The sequence below is a fragment of the Acanthopagrus latus genome, chromosome 8 (genome assembly GCF_904848185.1).
Source record: "Acanthopagrus latus isolate v.2019 chromosome 8, fAcaLat1.1, whole genome shotgun sequence".
Taxonomy (NCBI): domain Eukaryota; kingdom Metazoa; phylum Chordata; class Actinopteri; order Spariformes; family Sparidae; genus Acanthopagrus; species Acanthopagrus latus.
The window spans coordinates 17,207,380-17,230,052 of record NC_051046.1 but is presented as its reverse complement, the minus strand read 5'-3'; the positions used below and the strand labels follow the sequence as shown (position 1 = coordinate 17,230,052).

Sequence of the window (22,673 nt, the reverse complement as noted above, 5' to 3'; positions counted from 1 at the left end):
TCTAATGTATCGGGTTTGGCAAATCACCATATTCAATAAAAAGTGGATTATTTGTAAGTATTTTGTACTAAATATGACAGTATCTTACAGATATTAGAACCTTTCCTTACATTGTGGCCTTCAGACCTAATTCAAATGAGTGTATGTTTATTAATTATCACAAGAACTATTCGAGCTGTCTAGCTAGTATACAAGTGTGGATGAAAGCATTTTCATTTTGCTACTCATCCATTTGGCCTGCTGGTTGCTTCAGTAAGGATCATTTGGTTCTGATTAATGGCATCTAGGCACTCAATACTTCTGAGACTCAAAGCACAGCACACTTGGCTGAAGACACTCTTTCATCCAATTAGACTCAAAAATATTGTTTGGCATTTTCTTGGCTTTAGATGACAGACTTTCATCCTTGCGCTTGATTTATTGCAGACAATAATACACTGTATTGTGAATAACAGGGACTCTTTACAAGGCGTATGAGGTCAGCTGTGGAATGTATGCGTTAACGGGACAACCTTTGTGGCCCAGTGAAGCAGGAGTCAATGTCTCTAGACGCAAAATCCCCAGTGAGCCCGTCTGTTGGTCTGGAGATATAGTTTAATGGGCTACAATCTGAATTCTGGGTCACATCTTTTCTTCTTTGTCTCCAGGCCAAGGTTGATAAAAGAGACAGGCAATCAGAGGCACCAGTCATAGAAACACCAGGTAGGACTGTCTAAACAACACAATGAATCTCGATCTCTGCGTGTGCTGGCTCGAAATGCATTTGATTTCAAGGTAATCATTACAACTGGGGTTCACTTTGTGTACACTTATGCAAGATACAGCGCCAAACACAGGCTGTACTGTGCCAGCCCTTCCAAGTACATGGATGCCCAAGTATATTGTGACCCATTTAACAGTCACAGAGACAGTTTGACCTGACTTACTTTGCCACGGATTCTCCGACCTGTCCCAGCACAAATGTGTGTCAGCTCGTGCTCGTGTTGATTCAAATAGAATGACGATAATGCCTGCGTTTACTTTTTTAATGTGATCAATAGCATGATGGCAAAATTCAGTTGTAAGATTTAAGTGATGTCAATGGGTTGAAGGGGAAGAGGTGTGGTAGGATTGAACAGCATAAGAACACTTCCCTGTTGGTGATTTTGTGAGCCTGAAGTTAGTTAGTAGACTGTTCAACATTACCCTGTGAGACTGGTGGCAGAGAGCTAGTAACATGGTTTTGATCCAGAACACAGCCACCAACAACGATCGTGATCCCAACGTGCTTAAGTTGATTGGAAAAGAAAAGAGAAAGGAACAAAAAAAGGAAAAAAAAAGAGAGCTGATCTGAAAGGGATCTGAGGAGAGTCAGTACCAATTTAAATAAGCCTGAGGATAATTAGACCCAATTCAAAGTGTAGTCAACCTGAACAAACCCAAGCTGAGAGAGAACACCAGAACTGGCTGCAGCGTGATGAGCCCCCAATTAATAAAACAGCCTCAAAACGAGGAGACGTGCATGCCATTCTCCGCCGCACCTCGCCGTTAATGCTCTCTGTCTTGAGTCAAAAAAACACGGCGTGTGATCAGGGATGAAAGTGAGACTGCTTTGATCCACATATTGACACACAAACCTGAGAGCCGCTGATATTCAATGGGACCTGCTACCTGACCTGATTAGACTGACTGACTTGGCTCAGGGCCAAGTCTAGCCCACCAGGAACCCAGCAGACCCTTGAAGACCGGCTGCTTCCAGATGCACAGCAGTTAAACATCATTTAGAAATAGCGCCTCACTGTGAACTGATTCCTTATAGAACGCTGCACGTTATTTTGTTATCATATGTAGCGCATCCATAAAGCACGTCGGCATCGTGCACTCCCTTTAACCTCACCCACATTACTCTGTGGTGAACACTGAGATACGTTGTGTTAGATCCCGAGTGAGATGACTCCAACTCTCATCTAAATTCCTTTTGATAATCATGTGTTGTTTGACCAAACTAGGAGAAAATAAACTCTGATAGTGTGATACTGTTCACTATTACAGGCAAGATCAGACCTTTAATGAATACTGCTGGAACTTGAGGATGGTTTTAAGTTTCACATTACCTATTTTGTTTGCTGTTACATTTGTATGTGCGTGCGTGTGTGTGTGTGTGTGTGTGTGTGTGTGTGTGTGTGTGTGTGTGTGTGTCATTTGTAGTCAAAAGCCTGCTGAGGGTTCTAAATATTCCAAGGCCGAACTGGAAGTCACTGAAGGAAAGAGCACAAGTTGAGCCTACTGATTTGCCAGGAGGACAGACTTTGGGTCTCGCCAGAATTAAGAAGAAGCACCATCCTTATACCTAAGTTGTATAGCAGCAATCTATTAAATGTGGAATAATGAATTGATTATTATGTTCACATTTAAGCATCTGGATGCACAGCCTGTAAAGCAACTTTCATTACTGTAAAGTAAGTGCAAATCATACACTTTCAGAACCTGCCTCAGCATTTTTAAGTTGGAGGAGGTGTGCTTTTGTATCTCAAACCAAAGACCTTTCAGTCTTGAGATGCTGACAACATGTGGGGCACGGCTTATGACTCAGCCGGCCGAGTATTCAGCGACCCCAAGTGCTCCTCAGCTGTCAGGTCTGCAACTCTGCCTGCAGGCTGTCCGCAGAGCCTTAATGTACTCTGAAGCTCAACTGTGATCACTGGCACCAGACACGGTGCACAGGTCACTAATTCATGCTCTTTGGCACTTTTTTCTTAACCCTGCTATCATGTCCATTTGCGGAGGTTCACCCGAGGCCAAATCTACATTACCTTGCACATGACCTGCTTTCTCTTAGCGAGGAACTCAGCATGCACTATTATTTGTCCTCATAACAGTAGAGTAATTAGCTACCTTTTGTCAGCAAGAAGAGGCTTCTTCAAGTTAGGTCAACCTGCATCGTCTCTCTATTCGCGTTACAACAACCTGTAATTAACCCAAACTGTAAAGCCAAATTTTCACACGAGACAAAAAAGGGGAAGTTATTTCAACTGGAGAGCGTTCAGAAATGTGAAGCGGTAATGCAGTTCATCACTATGCAAAACACCGGAAGAATGTTAATACCTTGGCCAGATAACAAAGCTCCGTAGCCCTCATAATTGAAATTTCTTGTGACAGCATTTGCTGGGTCACTGCATCGTCTTCCATCACTGGGCGACTGACAATGTGAGAAGGCAGCGGAAGCTTGGTCACCAGATAGATGAGGAAAGTTTTCTTGCCCAATCAGAAAGAAACAGTCAGAGTGAAATGAGAGGAAATTGCCATTTTAAAGCCATTTTAGCAGCTTACCAACCTGAGACATTGGTGTTGATCGTGAAATCTCCAATTGATTTCTGTACTGACATTACAGACTGTCTAAGTTTAAATTGCAGACGTCCTTAAAAATGGCTCCAACCATAAAAAGCTATTTTTACTTTCAAAAGACTGCTGAGCAAAGAGGAGATTTTGTCTTTTGGGATGCTCTCTGGCACCACTATATGTGCACTAGTCCCCTACTAAGTGCGAATGTCCGCAGGCAATCTCTCCATCTGGCAGTACACTGCGAGCCAGACTGTCCCAGTCACTGCCCTGTCCTTCTCCCACCACGCTGCAACCCTAAAGACATGCACAGGACAACAACTTGCCTCTTATCCAGCACCCCCCACCTCAAGTCCCAGCATCGTCCTCTGTCCTCTGGGTCCTCCGGGCTCTTTGATAGTCTCACAGGCGACATATGCGAGTCTGATTAGCATATGGCTGTGGGGTTACTGCATTCCAGAGCCCACAGCAGGACGTGGTCGGGAAGGCTGCGGGGAGGAGAGTAATTGATTCAGAGCAGTCTCTCCCTGAAGCACGGTGGTGAAAGAGGACCCTAAAATAGTTTGGATATCTTAAATATATCTGAATTAGTTTTGAGCTGCTTAACGGCTGCAATAGATGCTTGCTAGAATAAATGCTTTGTGAAAATTGTTTCAAGTGTAGTTGTTTTTATATTTATGTACACTTATTCAGACCTAGAGGGTTTGATGTGATGCTTTCAAGGGGGCAAAATGTCTTGGACAAAAGTCTGGCAGGTCTCAGATGTGCTGAAGTTATGCCAAAGAAAAAGCAAGGATTTACAAAGGTGCAGAATACTTTCAAGAAAACTATACAAGCTAACTTGAAGACACAATGTACAGCTGTGAGTTTTAGCAAAAACTCAGTTTTAGCAAATTCAAATCAGTAATAGTTCCTGCACTCCCTTGTGTGTAGAGTAGTGAACCACAGTATATAGACATGCAGGTAGAGGCCAACAAATACATTCAAATGTTTGCATGGCTTAAACTCAAGGGTCATTAAATGCTTTCATGAATTACTACATGGGTGGCTGAGGTTTAGGCAAGTTTGAATTTGGACATAGTTGGATAAGCTTTGGCTAGTAGGCAAAATATTATGTAGTCTGGGCTCTCAGACTAAAATGAAAAATACAAAAAAAAAAAACAGTAGCCTGGCTAAACACAAATTAAAATGAAAAAATAAGCCTATTTTTGGCCTATTTTTTTCATAGGCTCATGTTGTTTAGGGAAAATAGTCCAGGAGATCCAGTTTTAATTAAGAATCAGTGTTAAGGCTTATTCAACACTAAAACACTGCATAATAATCTAATGATCCAGTATTTTCAAATTATGAAAGTCACAACAGCACCAAATTCTACTGTCTGTCACACCCACCACAGGATAAGCAGTCTAAATACACCACTTAAATCACATAGTAGCAGATCAGTATGTGGGCTTGCGTTTAAGACCTTGCTGAATTGAGATCCATTGCACATTTCCGCAACGGTTGAGCCAATTTCTGTTTGGTTCTGTTGTAGTTTAAAGTTTTAAATATGTTTAACTATAAACCTTTATCATTCCAGTGTGATCTGGGGGGGGGAAGGTAGCAGAGCAGAGCTACCGTTCCTTCGACAAACTACTTCAGCAGATGTACAAGGATGTTTGACACGGTATGGATTAAACAACAACAATTAAGAAAAGCAATGACTTTATCCTTCAGCAAAAACTGAAATAGCTCTTGAGTGAGTGCTCAAGAGAGGGGAAATAATCATCTTTTACTTTTTTTGGGGGGGGGGGGCTGATAAAAATATCAGGGATTGGGCATCAAATCTAATATTTAACTTCTAAAGTGGCAGATTGCATCTCCAGACAGGTTTTGCCAGCACTTATCTCTCTCAAATGCCACCTTAAATTCTAGTTAGCAGCCTCTCTCTCATGGTCTTAACTTCTTAATCTTGGCAGAAGATAAATCAAAACCCTTTTGTCAGACAATGTCCCAATACTTACAGAGTAAGCTAGTGAAAGGTCACGGCAGGAGCGGCAGCAGTGCTTCTTTCAGGCCACATTCTGTCACGAGTCTCTCCTCAATCACTGCAGTCTATTTATGCCTTAACAATTGTAGGGCCAAGGTTAACTTTCACTCCGCATCCAACATAAATAGAAGTAGCCACTGGTCTGCACTGTGCTGTCTGTATTTGGTAAGCAATTTAACGCAGAAGTGTAGATAAAATATTCATTTGGCTACATATAAGATAATCTATTTTTCCTGATCTTAAAATGTACGTAAAACCAGCAATCGTCACAGTCGACGATGTCATGAGTCGCTTTAAAGTGTCAGAATGTGACAGCATGTCGATTTTGTGAGGGAAGTGAGCGCTGTGTTTTTGGTCATTCTTCTCAGGTATCATATCGATAATAACAACCTTGCTCATTTACACAGAAAAAAAGAAACTGAATTGATTGTGTGGTTAATGTTATGTGCTCGTTGTCAAGACAGAATTGCACTGATCTGAGTATGTCGCATGAGGTCTTTTATTGCAAAGCTGACATCGTCAAAGCAATGTGCCTTTATCTCTTGGGAGGCTTGCAGGGCCAGGGAGTGATTGTCTCTTTGAATTAATGGCCCTCTGTTCGAGTGAAAACTAGAACAGCAGCATAATTAAAACCCACTCTATATTCCACAATAGCTCCCTTGCTTTACCAGGTGAGCGGTGCTTTGCCGCCCATTGCCCTGGGTGCCTCTGCACTGCTTGGGTGGGTTTCAGTTTGGCTGAAATGGAATCAAACTCTTATGTGTAAAACAGAATAAATTGGTATAATGTGATTAAAAGGTCAGTGAAGGGGTGGATCAAAAATATTTTAATTTGAACCATTCAAAGTCCATATTTTACTTTTAAAAGTTAAGTCCCCAAAACTAGAGATTGACCGATATGTTTTTTCAAGGTCGATACCGATAGCGATAATTACCAGAGACTCATGATCGCTGTTTGGAACTGAAAAAAACATCTGCAGTAGAAATAAAAATATGTGTAAAAATTTAGAATAACCAGAGATGGAATGAAACTAATTACAATTAATTCAAGTATTGTACTTAGATACAATTTTGAAATTTACTTTAGTATTTCCATTTTCTCCTGTTCTGTACTGCCACTCCATTAAATGTATATGATAACTTTAGTGACTAGTTGATATGGTATGACTCATGACAATAATCTGTTCATCCCTGCTCAAACTGTTACATCCAGCCATCTTTCTGGGTGCTTCTTCAATTCGAAAGTTCTAGTGTTTATCTGAGGCGTTGGAGGTTTGGTTTCAAGTGTTTGGGCTGTTTGTGCATCAGCAGTGTTTTAGGCAATGCATGTTGTGTTCCCTGCCTCTGCCTTTGCTCCAGTCCCTTATATGATGCCCTTTTAATTATTTATTAAAACTTCAGTCAGTCATTCCTGGTTGTTGTCAGGCATCTCATAAAAAAGCCCAACTGACATTCAGCAGAAAACAATAAAGACTGAAATCAATATTTTAATATTGTCTAAGGACACAGCAGTCTGTGCAGTGTTTGCCTGTCATTTTGGGAACACTGGCAGCAGTATGGCTGCCATACCTCCAGTCTGTGCTTTTGCTTTTTGTGTTTTTCTGCATCTGGTTTGCCTTCAACCTCATGGCTACATTCATATTTCACACTCTGTCTGCTACCTGTTGTCTCCTTGCATATGTTAATGCCATTGCATTAGTATTTTTGGTCTGAGCACAGCCTTACAGTTGTGTTTCTACCGAACATACCACTGGTACATGGATATCCTGACACTGAGGAGGGCTAATGAGCTCAGTTGTTGGGAGCGCCCCCCCCCCCCCCATTCACCGTATCCCTGAGCCTCGAAGGCCAGGTGATGGAACAGGTCAAAGCCTTTAATTACTTGGGAATACAGATAGGCTGCCCTCTGTCTTTCTCCCAGAATGCTGACGCAGTGTGCAAGAAGCCCCAGCACGACCTGTTAAAAGAGATTTAGAGCTCCAATTCATGATCGGTGGACAGAGCCCCTTTTTCTGCACCGGCTGTCAAGTCCATATGGTTCAGATTTCAAATGCAGCATACGCAGTAGGCTTCAGTTTGTCCGAGCTGAGTTGCAGTCTACTGTCAGGGAAGACATTTTAACAGTTGTCTATGTGTATTCTTATTGATTCAGTATCACATCCTGTTGCAACTTTGCGTCCATCAAAAGCAAAGTGAAACTGTTGACCAGCCATGCAAGTAAAGCACTCTCACACTAGATGCCGGTTGCCGGTTGGTGTCTGTCGGAAGAAAAGCCTCTCTTGTCACACAGGACTTCTCTCTCGTCTCCATCAATTATTTCCAGCACTCCCACTGGGTCACGGTCCTACAGTCACCATGGCCAAGATAAACAAAGGCTCATGAGGGATTATAATCCCCAGTTAAGACTGCTGTTAGTATCACGGGTAGAACATATAAAAAGATATTTGCGTGTCAACATTACTGTTTACATTCCCATATTTGCTGTTACACAGTTGTTGTCTGATTTGTTTTACCCTATGGCTGCCTTTTATTTGGGAGTTTATCAGCCAAGACAGATCAAAGTTTTTAGCTTTTAGAAGTATATGGTCTATGCGATATCTGGACCACGTCATGTACGCCCTGTACAAGACCTGATTATAAGAGTTGTGTTTGGTCCCTATTAAGTCAGAAAACCTTGCCGACCTGCTGTGGTGTTTGGATTTTGCACACATTATGATTTTGGAGCATATTGTTTGAACTTGCTTTATTCAAATTGGTTGTGATCTGCCACCCCATTGTGAGACGCTACTAAATCCGACACGCTAGGTCTTTAAAGTCATCTACAAAAAATATTTTATGTATTTTGTTGCTAACGTTTGGTTCATATTTTATGGCTAGAGTGTTGCCTTTGTCACACAGGTCACACTGATGCCACTACATGACTGTATTCATAATATTGTTTATGTTATGTTGTTGCCCAAATTAAATATATGCACTGACTGTTCCTGTGGACTATAATGTGCTAATGATGCTTTCCGCATTTCATATAAATTTAAGTTAGAATAAAGACTTACTGCAGATCTGGAGTTTTTTTAATCCATCCAGTGCATGTACTAATTTGAGCAAAAATACAACATAAACAGTAATATACATACAGTTATTTTGTTTATGTTTACTTATACATCTTTTTTTGACCATAGCACACAGAGTTCTTTTTCTAGGGTCAGTACCTGTGGTCACCCTGCTCTATTTACTTCACATGTCAGTAATTCTCCAGGTGGATGCCTTTGCTCCCATGGCTTTTGCACACGTTCCGCCCCTTCTGGCAGTGCTTCGGTCATTAGAACTAGATGGCAGCGTTGCAGAAAAAGGCAGCCCCCAAACTGCCACTCTCCCTAGATAACAGGCCTCCTCTTCACTCTCATCCTTTCTGTCTGTACCGCTCCCTCCCAGACCATCCACTCCCTCCCCTCCACCCGGTCTCTCCTATCTACCTCTCTTACGCTTCATCTCCTCCACCCACCTCTGTCTCTCTTTGTGTCTCTCTGTCTATTTTAATTCCTCTCTTGCTCCCCTGTCATCACCTGTGTGTGTCATTGGTGGATCATGTCCAATACCCACCTTGACGCCCCGACGGACCAAAGGCAGGCTCCCACTTTCCACTAATGACCTCGGTCTGTGTGGCTGGTCAGTGATGGGTTGCGGTACTGGTGATACTGAAGAAGAGGGCCCGACGGCACCTAAGGAATAAATGATTCATTTCCTTCTTTTCTTAGCATAAGAGCGAGCAATGTCTCCACTGGGAACCCTGGAGAGAATGGTATAGAATTGTGTGTTATGGGTAGCTTAGATGTTTGATACAAAGGGTAGGCTTCTCAATGCTGCTTCAAAGAGACAGAGACATCAAGATGAACATGTGAGGTACAATATTAAGACATAAACAGATAAAGATAAAATATATATAAAGAGAGACATTCAGAGCTTGCTGACAAGCAGCATATGAGGACACGCGACCGGTGATATAATCTGTTACTGTTTACATATGAATGATTTATCTAGTTGAGACTGAACACAAACGTCTCCATTGATTTAACGTTTTGCGAGAACAAGAACATGTTCATGTTGGAGGCACTCAGCCATCAGTCAATTTGCTAAACCTCTTATCTTGTTCAGGGTCGCAGAGAGCTCCAGCCTGCCCTGGCGCACGTTGGGTGAGAGGCAGAACCGCGGTAGGTCACGGGTGTGGGCTAACAAATACAGACAACCGTATTCACACACACACTGACTGAGCTATTGATGATTCTAAGCGACTCGAGGACTTCTCATCCATTTTGCAGAAAATGCTGAGGGGTCAGAGATTAGTCTTGACCTCGGGGACAGTTGTTGAAAAAAACGACGTAGCCACAATTCCATTTCAGTAACTGTGTTGGAGCTTTCGACAGTATCAAACATCCCTCATCATCCTCAGTTCCATGGCAAGTGAACAAACTCAGCTCAGTTTTTTTCCTGTTGTTTTCAAGGTCACTGCTTAACATCCGTTGAAAGTTGTAGTATCTGTTATTAAATCTTCTACAGGACCCACCTACAGTGAATGCAAACACAGGAAAAGCACACGCTAAACAGTATCACTAAAGGTGGATTTCCATTCTGGCCCCCACTGACCTCAAAAATGGGCAAATCAATCAGGCAAACTAAAACCACAAAAAAAGAAATGTTTTCTTGCCACTGTTTGGCTTGCGACTGCACAGTCACATGTTGAATTTAGATAAGAACTGCTCTGTGAGAGTTCTGGAAATTGTCATGGTGAATATAAACATCTCAGCCTCGAACAAACACATGAAAACAACACTGAATCCGTATTATGTCCCTTATGTGTGGCACCACTACATTGATTCCTAGTTTTTCATTTGGCCCACATCAATTAAATGCAAACCACATTAACCTGTGGAACGAGGAGATGCTACTTAACTAGATTAATTACAGTTATTTCCTCCCTGCTTCATAAATACCATGCCACTGATGAATTGCTCACACATCAGAGTTGTGTAAAGACCGATAATTGTGTCCTGATGTTGTTGATGAATCATGGCTCCTTGACTAAACAGGTTGTGTGAGATTTAGATGAAAGTGATTCCTTGGCTGAATGCGGAGGGGAGAAAAAAAAAAAAAATGAAAATTGCACGTGGCACTAGCACCAACAACATCCCATCATAACTAATCCCTGCAGTAAAGGAGATTAGAAAACTGGCACTGCACTGTCTTGATGGTTACACTCGCAAATTGACAGTACAGGCGAAAAGAGCAGAGCTTGTTGATTTGTGGAGTTATTTTCTCTGAGAAACAACTGCAAGGTCAAGTGCTGTCAAAACATTATGTTAGGCAGTGATATAGCTTGAGCACCCTGGGTCTAGTGTGCCAGTATCAAAGGTCTTCTAAATGATGACTGTACTCTGCACTGATCCATCACCATAATGCTAATCAGGCTTGTCCCCGTGGCAAAAGGCAGCTCCAAGCCACATCACTTGAAAAGCCTCATTTGCGCCAGCAAAAGCCATTTAGGCTCAATTCCCCATGAATTATGGCTTGATTCAGGAATTGTCAGTTCTTCAGGCTTTTAAATGATTTAGAAATCCGTGAGGAACATAACAGAGTTACACAAACTCTGGGCAGATTGTCCTGTTGATTCATTTCTGACCAAGGTCTTACGGGGAGAGATTGCTAGTAATATTCAGTTAATATCACCGACGGGCATGGGAAGTCAGTGTTCCATGCCAGTAGCATGCAAACCATTTATCTCTCTTACGCTGAGCACGGCGTCTCTTTGGGTAAGCGGTAATTTATACCAGAGGCGATGACAGGCAGAAAAATACCTCACATGTTTTCAAAGGCGATACGAGAGGGGCTTGTCTAAATGTCCCTGTCCTCCATCTGTCTCCATTGGCCTTTCGATATGCACACTTGAATCTCTTCATCCGAGGCTCTCTGGCACCGGCATCCTGTGGATGGCCCTATAGGCAGACAGGCAGAGAGCACTTCACTTCCTCCCACACTCATCCACAGATTTGAGTGGTGGGATGTGGCCAGGGGGCTGCGCAGTGGGACAGATCATTTAGAAGTAATGTATCACTGGAATATAATCAGCCAGACTCACAGGAGTCCATTTTCCCTTTGCTAAGGCGCTGTCACGTCTTTGTTGCTAATGCTGATTCTGGCCGATTTCATGTGAATGAGTAAATCATATGCCATGGCCTTAACACTCGTCAGATCACAACACATTTGAACAGCCAGAGACATGTAAGACGATGCTCTATATCACCATCATTAAAACGTCCAATGAGGAAATATGTTCTGTGTATCTATGTTCTAATGTGTTCCATGTCTGCGGCAGAAATCAGACTTCTAAACCAAGCTGCAGTAAAAGCTGCTCTGTGAGGGTTATCGCCTTACGACAGTCACATCAAACTTTACTTTAGTTCTATTCAACAATACAAGTCTAACTTACAACGCACAGCAGCTCTCACGGTGTCATTCCACATGAGTGGTAAGTACGCATAGTGAGAAGGTCAGAGACGTATAGTTGTGTCAAACAAGCTTGAGACCATCATCCAGGGGGCCGCTGTTTGTGTACAGTGTGAAAGCAAGAGTAACCAAAATTATGTGCATAATGTAGGTAGGAGCACAGTCATTTTAAGCCTAACACAATGTTTTCTGAACACTAACCAAATAGTTTACTAGGTCTGGTGTGCCTGTCGCTGGTAGGCTTGCAAGCGTCATGTTGTTCTGGGAGTGATGATATATGTCATTTTGGGCGTCACTGCCAAACAGCCTATTCAGTCATTTGGGTATGTGTGTCAGTGTGTGTTGGTGTCAACAGTGGGACGTGTATCCCTACAATACCAGTCTGTGAGCTTTGATCAGAAATAATGTCTGCAAGTGTTTTCTACTGACATAAAACACTTGGACCTGAAAGACATTATGAAAATGAAAGGTCGAAATTGCTGATATATGCCGACTTTTTGCCTCAGCGGGTCAGGATGGATACTGCATTTCCCACAATGTAACTCAGGAGTGTTTGTTAGACTCTCCCTGTCAGTCTGTCCGACTTTCCTTGACTTTAATTTCCAGCTCGTAGCGCGATCTCAAGCTGAACGTTAATTAACCCTGATTGCATTCTCAAGGCCATTTTTTTTTAGAATGCTCCTCTCAAAGACACAGAGGATGCTACAGAACTGTTTTTTTTTTTCTTTACACACTGAGTAGTACCCATGTGTTGAATTGATTGAGTAACCCACTAGATTTGACAGGGTTTGTTGCTGATTTCAGTTTTGCCGATTTCTACAGGAGAAATGCAGACAGATCAGCGCAGAATAAATAAATTAGACAACAACCAGCTAGAAATCCTGAAAGTGTGACAACAGTGTGTTAATCCAGAGCCTCAGGCATGTTTGATGTAGGCCTGCCTCCCTCCCTGTAGAAATGGGCTTTGGCTGTGTGGGAGAAAAACTGGCTCAATTGTCAGAGAGGCTAAGTGCTAAGGCAACACTGTTAGTCATCGATTGCAAGCGATAAGGTGGAGGGTCACATGCTATTTCCTGCGGGAGCCGGAGCTTTCTCTTGTTTTTGGCTGAGTGTGTGTTTACGTCAGTGTGTGCAAATGGAATCGTACTTGAAGATCCACACAAAGTACAAGGGGGCACAATCATCTTTCCTTGTACAGAGCACCATTACAGCTGAGATGCTACAGAGCTGTTTCATTTAAACATGCTTTTGTACCGCGGATTGTTGTTCATCTTGATTTGGTTGCTATGGTTGGCTGCTTCTGACTGAGGCCAACCACCCCTAAAATGCACTCACTGTTAGCATTGTGAGGTGTTTCGGATGAAAGCGTTCACCAAATGGGATATGCTGTCATTAAATCGCTCTCAACACTGGAGATTTTTCAAAGATGTGCAGTTTGCTTAATGGCTAAACCATGCTGTTTCAAACAAAGACACGGCACATCACTTATTTTTGATATTACGTCAGGGCTGAAACAAATTACAGCTTTGTATATTTTCACCTGAACCATACCCAATTGGCAAATAAAGGGAAAAGGCAGTTTTAGAATGGTACGTATTTCATCACTGTTTCTACAGCAGAAGTGCCTGAATCCACTTTTGTTTTGGTATGTTATTGAATCGGCTGAGCACCCAGTGTCTCTACCAGTGTCACTCTCTTTTGATTTTATTTTATTCATTTTTCTTTTACCAAAGAACCCAATTTAAAAAAGCTTTATTGTTTTCACAGCCTCCCCCGGCCTTTAGACCTTGAGTAAAACACACAAAAATATGAAAGCTTGCCGAGCATAATGGAAGTTTAACCGTCAGGCCAGGTGTCTCGCACACAACCGGTTCTGAAATCCATGCATCAACAGCAAAGTGCAACGCGACCACAACTCGACAGGCTTCACCTCCTGTTGTGGTAAGCGGAGGAACGGGAGCATGGCGATGCGACAGGTATCTTTGTTCATCTTGGGGTTGACAATAGAGCTGCCCGCGATTGTGACAGTCTAGTCAGTTAACATTCAAATTCAAGTCCACGTGTCGTCGCCAGTACGGAGCAAAGGGAACACAAAATCGTGTTACAGTTAATCTGATGGACAGCAGATAAGTGAGTCAGCATACTGTATTTTCCTTGGAACATTACTCCATAGAGTGCGGCACAACATATTTTGTGCACATGTGACAAGTATTGCATAGACTGTACACTGGGCGGCTTTGCTACACATTTCTCCTTTAGTAATTAATTGTAACAAAGCCTAATCAGAATGAGGTGTAACTACTGTGTGAGCTGTAGTACTTTGCTTTTCATGTATTCCCAGTCTCGATGTCCATCCCCTAATTGGCTCTCTTCTCACATACATGGCCGGACCCCCAGGGGCAAACTGCCCCGCAGTTAGACCTGAATCACTGTTTGTTCACTTCATTGTAACACAATCTGTGCAGGAAATCCCGCTTCTATATACTGTACGGAACAGTAAATGCATATTTATGGGCTGAAGCAGAATGTGTTCTTCACATTTGGTGTTTTAGTAACTATGGCAACAAGACATTTGCTGCTTGCTTTTATGAAAGACCAAGGCTTGGTCTAATAAAAAAAAAAAAAAAAAAAAGAAAAAAGTATTTTCTAGATTATTCCAGCATCACATCAGATCTGGCTATCAGTGCTTGAAGGTGTGGATCAATTTGAGGATTTGATGAACTGCCGTCTGGGCTGTCACAGTCTTTACTTTGCCACTGGATACTGTGCTCACTATGCACACTTGCACACGACTACAACAGGCACATGATCCTCTGCAAATTAAAGTAAATACTATTTGATCTGTCATTAATGTTCAGACATTTTTTACATACAAGTGTGTGCCAGTCCAGCCTGATGTAACGTGCATTCACTGTGCATCATTAAAGGGAGCACACTGATGAGAAACAGCACTCGCCCACCATAGCAGCACATCCCCTAGTGGATATGGTAATTCTCACGCGGCCTCACTGAATGTAACAGCTTGTATGCACCTCATGTTACATCATTCTGTTGCTATGCTGTGTAGTCGGGAGGCAGGAAGTGATTTTGTGATGTATATCGATACATGTAATGATACGCAGGGTTCCTTGGAGAAACACAGCACAATCACTGACTTTCTGACTTGCGTCATTTGCGGTTGCCAAAAGGTTTGTCTGAGTCGGATAATGCTCGTTTGTGCGGTAACTACTCAGCCGATGTAACTTTATAACTTTGTGGCTACTATGTAGATAACTGTATTTCATTTCATAACATCAAAGCTCTTTATTTGCCTATACAGGATTTTGCGACCCTGTAACAGAACAGTAATCAGTAGCAACAACTAAGTACTAACTTGGCAATAATGGGTAATAACTCACCCTTACTGCTTTTCCCTTCCACCCTCTGTCTGAATGTCACACATCATCCGGCTCTGCAAACAACTGATTGACAGCATTTACAGTTGGGACGCCAGTGAAGGGTTGTGACTGTTTTTAGCACTAGGTGACTCCTCCTAGGTGGTATCTCTACGGTCTCACTATCTCCTTCTGTCTACCCTTACACCAGGCTAGAGCAAGTAGAAAAGGGACAGTAGTGTATTAATAAATGTGCTATGTCTGATGGGCTTTCAGAGTGTAATGTGACATGTCGTATGTAGCGCCAATTTTGATCATATGATTGTGCTTTTGAAGGCAGGAATACTAAAGCTGTACAAAAGAAAGCCCACAACAGATTATATTCAAGTACGCATGTGTAATCATAACCTCATCTCGTTGCGTCCAGTCAGCAGCAGTTTGTAGCCTGCACAAGCACTGGTGGAGCACAGATCCAATCTGCAGGCAAGAGACGTTCATCACAAAAGAATAAATTAATTATTTTCCTCAGAAACTGCTGGGCTCCTATTCACAAAGCTGTATTTTTTTTTTCTTTGAGTTAGATAATTAATGAGACCTTTCTAGCCCAAGGGGGCTGTTTTAATATCCTGTATTACCACATCTGTTACGTATTACGTTTCCGAAGATGGACCACTGCAGAGCGAGTCAAAAGCCCCGCTGACATTATGGGTAACTTTTTTTAGAATATTGAGATTTATAGGTCCAAATGATATGAGTTATATCTTCGTGTTTGTTAATGGTGCATTGATATTCATGAAACTGTACAAGTTTTACATAAGTGACTGTTTGATAGCCAACAGTTAACAGTTGCACATAAAATCTCCATATCTCTACATCAATAAAACACAGTCCAGAACAAAAAAATTAATATTTAACCAGACAGTTTCAAAATTATTTTCAGGATTATGTGTTCAGTTCCTCTGAAGCAGCAGTCAAATGTCTATTCTTAATGCCTTGACTGAAACCAGGGGAACTTAGCCTTGAAAAGCGAGTACAAACAGCTGATGCCTGATCTCAAATTATTAGAGCACGTCATAAGCAGCCACATACTGTACATTTCAGTCAGTTGGAGGAAAATGCGGGAGGGCGCACCTTTTTAACGAGGACTCATCTATCATGGTCATGAGCTGACAGTGGTACACACCCGCTCTCCCATTTCACAAATCTTGCAAAATGTACCCAGTGACAGTTTTACACATCCTTAGACGCTATATAATAATGTTGCTGATTTCAATTTCTGATTAACCAACATACCATTATTTGTGTTGCGGATAAATGGGGAACTGCTGGTTTAACTCTGTTTTACGAGCCTGCGGAGCGGTGATAGCTGTAATGGGTTCCATCACGAAAACATATTGAGCTCCAGTTTATCTAACGAGAATACACTGAAGGTGTTTGATTATGAGTAATGACTGTGTAATTTAAGTAACATAGAGGCTCATTACCAGTGGGGGTTTGCATTGTACTTTGTCAAGTATTGTTTTGCAAATTATTGAAGTATAATTTAATCTAATTCTTTATACTGCAGCATAAAGTCTCCTAGTCATCCTCACCACTGGAAAATACACTATGATAACAAAGGAAAAATCAGCAGGTTATAATTGCTTGGACTAAAAATAATTTATTAAAGCTACTGCTATTATTTTTTCTGAAGTTAACATAGATTTTTAGGCCTTAAAACCACAAAGGCATAGATCACCACGGAAGCTTTATATCTATACGTCAGGAATAATACACTCAGTGCTGCATGCTAATAGCCCCTATACTGTGTTTATCTCATCATCTGTGAGAAAGTTTGACAAATCGGCTGGACTCTGGCTGCCAACTGTGCGAGGATCAGCCAATTCTGTCAGCAGCCGGAAATGATGATAAGACAAAAATGTAAGTGAACAATCTGTTCCTCCGGCTGATTATGGAGCTACCTACTGAGAGCGACAAGGCTCGTCTCTTTAAATATGTATGGTAGAACATTTTTACATCACTTAAAATAAGAATGACACAATAATAGTTGAGAGGAGAGACTGGAAAACAACATGCTCACATCTTAAGGTGTCTTCCACCTATGTCTCTTCACCATTTATTTCAATCCTTATTTTTAACGCCGTCACACAAGCATTCACATACATGTAATCAAAACAACAGCATAGTAAGAGCTAAATGGCATAATAGGTATTTAGTGGCAGTTATGCTGTCAGAGGACGGCGTAAATAACAAAAACACTTTCTTCTCCCCATTTTTCTAACTTTAACCCCGCTTTGTTATTACATCTGCCTAAAGGTGTTCTTTCTTATCTGGTAACACAGAAGTGATCCCTCACTGGCTTCCACTGAAAGTAGTTTTCTTTAGCACAACTCCCAGTGATTGAACTTGCTGTGGTGAGTTTGCATTTTGAGATGCTAATGTCCTGCTCAGACCTTGATTTGAGCCGATTAAGCTGTACATTACTCATAACTCACTTCTGTGTTTGGTGTGGTGTGGTTTTCTTTTGGCCAATCTTTCTGAATATTTTATCAGCAGCATCATTGCTTTGTTGCCGTAAAAGTGGCAATGCAATATGTTAAATACTACATATAGCTATTCCAAAAAATATGAATAAATGAGCCACCAGATTATACCAGTTCTTTGCCACCCATAGAATAAATTACCACTTAGTAAATCAACTGGATGAACTGGGCTTGTAGACTGTCCAAACAGTTGCACTCCAGAATAAAACTTTGCACAGGCACAATAGAGTTGTTTTCTCAAGAGTGGGTGTTGCTGAGGAAGAGAATCAAATAGTTGGTCACAGTTGGTGAATGACGTCCATCGACCTGCTTCCAACTGGGTACTGCACATGATACATATCAACACGGACAACTGGCAGAAAAAGAGAGGTTTTTTTTTGTTTTTTGTTTTTTGTTTCATTAAATTGCATTTGAAAATAGTCCAACCCACCCGTGAAGATTATGCCCTTAATCCTGAATTATGTGTTGAATATTTTTGTTCAAGCTGTACAGCGGGAGTGTCCAGTGCTCCCCTGACTGTCTGACTACAAGCCAACTTGTTCTCAGACCCTGACAAAGTATGGCCTCATATTTCTGAGGATGACAGGGATGGTTCTCAGACTGGAAGGCTGCAGGTTTGTTTCCCTTCACAGCCAACCTTGAACAAAAAACAAGTCTCAGTGAGTCTGTGATATGCACAGTGATATGAACAGTATAGTTGAGAATTTTTACCAGATTATAAGGAGCTTCATTAATATACACCACGATATCTTTTCAAGATGGATGATAAAAGATTAGTGTTAAATTGTGGCCTAGGACGATTTGCTCAGCGGTGATTGATGCATTTGTTTTTCTGAAATATTACCTTAAATAGTGTCAGTTTAGTCATTTCATGCATATCACTAAATCCTTCCAGTATCCCCGAGACTGAGATAAAAGCAAAACCACCCTTTTGTGATTTGCAAGTATATCATAAACAAAGAATATATTATCATTCCAAACTCTGTTATTTAGCACGTAAGAAGTGTTGCAAATGACCCTTTCCTCTCTGTAATCAATATAACGCAGGTAACATTTTTTCAGACTTTTTGAAAATAAAGGCTTACAGAATAAATTGTATTATGAAGTGAAACTAATCCAACCACTAGATACTTTAAAAGGCCACCATCTCCGACTAGAAAAACAGACCCTTAATGCGTTCTTGGTCAAATAATCCATTCCATTGTATTGTTTTACCAAAGTTTCTATGTGAGCGGTTTACTCCGATGTTACCACGGTGAACTTTTTCTGTAAAAGACCAGCACCATTTCAACACAATAGTGAATGAAAGCATCTCCCTGTGCAATGAAATTTAATGCAATTACACACAAGCTCTTGGAGAGCTTTGCTTCCTTTGTTTTGTGATTCGATTTAGTTTTGCATGCTGAACAAGCCGGCAGAGATGGATTGCTGAGCCTGCAGCGGGAACGGAAGCAGAAATTATGAGGGAGACCTGTAATTGATAATGTTATTTTTTTTCCTGCATTGTCAGAATCTGCTGTCCCTCGGAGTGCAGTTTATTGGTTTGCAGTCTGACATGGGAGCTCGATAGACAGTGTGTAAAAGAAAAAGCTTTCATCAGGCAACAGGGAATTCAAGGTATTTTTAAAAGAGATAGTCAAAGACATTATTATTATCAGTAGTAGTAGTGGTAGTAGCAGTAGTAGTAGTAGTAGCAGTAGTAGTAGGAGTAGTAATGGTAGGGCTAGTATTATTTACATTGCCAACAACGCCTGTTTTCCAGTTTCCTCAGAGTAGCAACTACCAACAACATGTGATTTCATTAATATGTGGAAATTTGAAATCACATAGAAATGGCACCAGACAGTATTTTATGGGGAGAAAGCCAGGTTTATAGGGAACTAAACTTAACGGCAGTAAACAAACTGTTCAATCAATATTTACTTCTTAATGTAACATAATTACAAAATACCAGTTTGAACTCCTGCAGAACTGAGGTTTGAGGTTTCTGCAGTACATGTACAGTCATTAAAGCGATTACCAGTGCCCCCACTGTCTCTTGCAGCTCTCCCCGCCGAGTTGGCATGTTGCGTTAGCGCTGTCCTCCAGCGCAGCTCCAACTGATGAAATCCACCATGCTGTTCTCTTTTCTGGGATCAGGAGTGGCAAAGTCCAATCACTTCACTGTCATTACTGTCTAGTCTCATCACTACTGGAACATAACACAGAAGGTTTCAGATATTCAATCAACAATCTATGAGATTATTTAACATATTGCCATGAGCTGCTCAATATTGTGAATTTGGGCACATTGGAAACAAAGTGCAGGTGGTCACAGAGAGCAGGGGATGACTTAGAGGGCTGCTATCTTTCTCTGTAATTGTTCATTTTAATTGTTAACGCAGCTGATCACATACCTATTATCATAATATGCTGATTTTATCAAATGCCAGCATGGTTATGATATAATGATTTGTTTGCCATCATGGCACAGCAGTTTGAATGACACTTGATCTGTGATTAAATTACAAGGTGATCGCTTTCTCGTTTGGTTGTCTGACAACATAGACAAAAACATCTTTATGGTGAATTCAGCTGCATTCAAACAGAGTATAAGCGATGACACATTGCAGGATGGAGGACTTGAATAGCAGGCTGTAGCCTTAACCACACCTGACTGTTCTGGAAAAGTGGGGGAGGTTTTTTTTTTTTTCAATATTCCTCATAGCAGATTTATATTTGATTTCAGCTCTTTCCATGAAAGGTTTAATATTGCTCAAAAAAAAAATAAATAAATGCGGGTCTTTACGGGTCTAGTTATTAATGGTGGAACATCATCTCTCCATAGAGTGCAGAACTACAGAGAAATGTGAAATGTCATATTATGTTAGCCTGATATAATTCAAGATTTCTACTACGTTTGCAGTTTCGATGTTTTTGATACTTAACAGTCCCCTGTTAAATATCACATATCATAGCCTTGAAGATATCTGGAAACAGTGCTCTCCACAAGGTTTTTGTGAGACTATGGTGGGTGGATTTCAGTTCCCCAGAAGAAAAGTTAGCACATTTTAAAGCTGAATGCATCAATCTGGTGCACATTGAGGGAAACATTTAGAAATAAAATTACATCACCATAAAAGAGAAATTGTGTAAGAATTTGAACTTAGAAAATAATCAAATATAACATGAAGCTTAGGCTCTGCTGCCTGGTGATTAGTCCAGCGCTCACAATGCACTCAACTATTCAGCCCTTGCTACACAATCTTAACACAAGCTTATAAGCCACACTCAATGTCAGTCTGTTGCTTTTAATCTTGTAGCCTATTAGTCCTCACTTGTGCGTAAACCTTGACTGACAGACCAGGTAAACTTTGTCTTGTTTTAAGCCAGTGAGTGCCATCTTAACTTTCTGTTTGCTGGTCTGTGTGGTTGAGGTTGCCACTGGAAAACACGAGAGTCGCACCAGTCTTGTTTATTAATGGGAAACACTGGTATGTTGGACCCTGATCATATGATAATAAGGTATATGACGCAGGCTATAAAATCACCTTTTATAACCAATTCAAAGACTTAATGTGAGGCTGCACTCCTAACTAATGCACCACTGCATATGCCGCACCTTTTCAGTCGGTCATATTCGGGCGGGTGCCAGCCTTGTCTGGGGTTGGATACCACTGCCTTTACGTCCACATAAACCAGTAATAACTAAAAACTTGATGCCAAAAAAACATTAAATACCTAATCTTTGTATTGTCTTCAATTGAGCATTATGCCAAAATCGGTCAGGGTCGTGCAAAAAGGCTGAAAATAATCTTGTCAGGTCATTTTTATAACTCCTGCAATGATGACTGAGACATCCATCAAATATCTATGCGATGATCACAAAGAAATCTGGAAGAAACGGTAAAGGTTAATCCTTGTACTGCGATGTAGCAGGTCAGAGAAATTAACAGAGAAGTTATCAGAGACCATCGGGGTCCATGAATAAACATGGCTCTATTTCTGCTGAGGGAACATATCAGAGGAAAGCTACATCATCGCTGTGAAACTACAAAAGGCCTAAGTTCTTGTAAAAGTAAAGCTGTACCTCAAACCATCCCTACGGACAGACTACAGTAGTGAATCTGCACCAGTTTCAGATTTTTCAATAAAAGGAACCGTGTCCCGGTAATGAAGCCCTTTCTTTGCCCCCAGAGTAGAAAAAATAATAATCAACTGGAAACAAAGATCTGAAGTTCACTAACTAAAGGGAAGACAGCAGATTCCACAAAAGCTACCCTGCCTAAAGTAATATTTTATTTTCAAAAAGACATTCAGCAGATCAAGTCTCCTTATTTGCTTTTTTTTCACATTCAGGAAAAAAGTCCCTTAATGCTGTGTAACTTCTGAGGCAGATTAATTTCTCTCTGCTGATTTCTTTTGGAAAAAAAAATGGAATAAAAGGGTAGAGTTTGTCCTCATATCAGTTTTAGACACTGTAGTCTCAAATTTCTTATTAATTTGCTGTTTAAAAAAATTGGCTCTTTTATACAGAATTGTACTATTGATAGCTGTTCATTTTAATGTGCGTTCTGGTGATTGCTTTAAACGTACCTTTCATTGTTTCAACCATAAACTGATAAACAATTAATTTTCAGGCTAAATGTCCATCATGCATGGCCCTGTAGTGCCTTCCGGTATTGTGCGTGGAAGGCGTGACCCAACACAGAACCCAAACCTGCTCCTTTCAAATGAAGATTAGGCCTTTGAAGAGTTGTTTTCCTATTTAGCCATTTATTTTGTTTGTGGAACCATTTCCTGAGGCACCTACCAGCAACCAAGAGGAGGATCTTGTGCAGCAGAAAAGACTATAGTTAGCAAATTATGGGTTGTGCCTTTAAGTTTGCATTTCAAGATGGAGCAGTTCTATTCAGTTAGTCCCATTCAGCAC

At 41.1% G+C, this 22,673-nt stretch overlaps 1 protein-coding gene across 6 annotated transcripts in view; it reads left to right on the top strand.

The window, feature by feature from the left end:
* The window catches only part of lingo1a (leucine rich repeat and Ig domain containing 1a), a 179,447-nt gene that overhangs the window by 6,091 nt on the left and 150,683 nt on the right, over positions 1-22,673 (top strand). For 4 of the 6 annotated variants that reach the window (XM_037108071.1, XM_037108078.1, XM_037108070.1 and 1 more), the window contains exon 2: positions 648-702. The gene's annotated coding sequence lies outside the window, so the exon portion shown is untranslated. Of the gene's footprint in view, positions 1-647; positions 703-9,498; positions 9,555-22,673 lie in introns of those variants that run through there. The other 2 variants (XM_037108076.1, XM_037108074.1) reach the window with 2 other exon arrangements.